This window comes from Amphimedon queenslandica, unplaced genomic scaffold (assembly GCF_000090795.2).
Source record: "Amphimedon queenslandica unplaced genomic scaffold, v1.1 AMPQUscaffold_13517, whole genome shotgun sequence".
Classification (NCBI taxonomy): Eukaryota; Metazoa; Porifera; class Demospongiae; order Haplosclerida; family Niphatidae; genus Amphimedon; species Amphimedon queenslandica.
In genome coordinates, this window is record NW_003546247.1 from 1 (window position 1) to 2,178 (window position 2,178).

At 39.3% G+C, this 2,178-nt stretch overlaps 1 long non-coding RNA gene across 1 annotated transcript in view; it reads left to right on the top strand.

Moving 5' to 3' along the window:
* Positions 1 to 481: 481 nt before the first annotated feature.
* Positions 482 to 2,178, top strand: part of LOC109583704 (uncharacterized) — a 6,347-nt gene continuing 4,650 nt past the window's right edge. Inside the window, exons 1-2 of the long non-coding RNA XR_002185674.1 lie at positions 482 to 756; positions 829 to 1,032. This is a non-coding gene — a long non-coding RNA (uncharacterized LOC109583704). The remainder of the gene's footprint in view (positions 757 to 828; positions 1,033 to 2,178) is intronic.

Below are 2,178 nucleotides of genomic sequence, written 5' to 3' on the forward strand. Positions count from 1 at the left end.
ATAAAGAATGAGTTCTTGCATGCCTCAACTATCTATAAGAGCCAACCTATAGTTTTAAGAAGTGAAAAGATGGTCATAATCATCCACACTCCAGCTGCAAAATAACAACTGAGTGAGTTATTCCACCGTACCTTGTACTGATGGACTGAGACTAACTCTGATGATAGACACTAGTCATAGGACTCAGCTGAATGCACTTCTATCTTCCTAGCAATGGAAGGGCAAGCGCCCTGGCTCCTGAAAGCAAAATTTAGAAAAACGGGAATGGCCAATGGTTGAGAATAATCCTATGATAAAATGCTATAAAAGCCAAAACAGCAACCAAAGAGCTTACAAAAGAGATAAATAGAGTATACTGAAACAATAGGACAGCTCAAAGTGGCTCCCACAGCTAGAATGGATGGATAAAAGAGAAGATTGTTTAGCCTGTCTTTCCCTCCAAAAATCCGCCATTTTACCACCACTTTGGGTGCGCGTTAATTAGAATCATTTCGGTGCATAAGGTCCATTGCATAACCTACATTCCTTGGCATCACGTGATGAATCATGGCAGAATTAGGGAAGGCAAACAACGGTGCAACGAACAAACGATTGAGGAGCACTCCGACTAGAAGGACTCCTGTAAATAGGCCTAAAAGACGTCCTGCTGTCTCTGATGCTTCCATCAAAGGTATTCAATTAGTATAGCGGCGTGGTGAACAGAAGGAGAAGGTTTTCGAGTTGAGGCTGTTTCTCGGGACCATCATTCATTGCGTAGTAAGTCAAAACTTTTTGTTTTAAACTTTTAATGTTGTGGCCGTCTATTTAGTTTGTGATAACATCTTTTAGGCACCAGTCCACTATTCCTAACTTTTAATTTTGTGGCGTTCTATTTGGTTTGTGATAACATCAGCCCACTTTTCCACCTAGTTCCACCTGTATGTTACTACTTCATGTACAATTACAGCTGGCTCTTATTAACTCACCTCTATGTGGTGAAGAGGCTGCTTTCTGAACGATTTCAAGTTGAATCTGTTTTTCAGTCATTCAATAGTAAGTCATAACTTTATCTTTTGAACTTTTAACTCTACATGGCAATGATGGCCATATTTACAAAGTCACTGTTAATTTACATTTGACTGTAATTATTATAATTTTGCCACGTAATTTTTGAGCTGGTTTTCTGGTAACGTACATGTTTGTGAATGTATGCTTGTTTGTATGTGTATTTATGTAGTAGCTTATAGCAAGAGTGGATAAGGAGGAGGGGAGAGTGTCTAACTGCCCTATGCTGCTAGAGATATGTGCGCATAAAAGTTTCATGGTTATTATTAGTACATTCCCGCATACCTTATTTAGCACAATAGGTGATAGCTGCACTGAAGCCATAGTTGGGCATGTACTTAAGTTAACTGTAATTTTAAAATGGCTGCTGAACTGAACAGCAAGAGACCAGAGACCTTGGAAGCAGAATTTGACCTCACCTTGTTGTACCAGTCACTTTGTACCACTCTGAAGAGATTTGTAGTTTCCAAGCACACAAACCATGTTTGTTATTGACACATGAAAAGCTCTTTGATCATCCTCCTTTAGTCTGGTCCTTTTGGACCCGCAACATCAAGAGTAAGGATAATGATAGAAGTGAAAGAATATGTGGTACATGTACTTTTGAGACGGGCTGTTGATCTTAAAAACGAAGTATTACAGATCTGAGTTCACTGGAGCAGAGGCTTCTGACTCTTGACTCCATGTCCTCTTTCTTGATGCATTAGGGCGCTTAGGTGTAGTGGCATGGCGCTCATCAAGATTAGATGCTCTCAATCTGTGTAACAGTCATGATCATCTGGATTGTGCTGTAGTTCTGACTCTTCCTCTTGAAACATCGTGACTACATGTGTGGGTGGGTGCACCATATAGGTTATTAAAAACACACCCATTTACTATCATGGCTGTTGATGTTTAAACAGGTCAAAGAAGGTGCTAAACAAACTGTGAAAGACTTCTACGCACACATATCACTAGCAGCATAGGGCAGTTAGACACTCTCCCCTCCTCCTTATCCACTCTTGCTTATAGTAATATATTAGTAGTTGATAATGATGATATTTGTTTAGTGTTCAAATGTAGTTGTGACTCAAGTTATGCTTTATAAGTTGTCTAATATCATTGGTGAAGTAGTGATATGACTATCAATCTTAA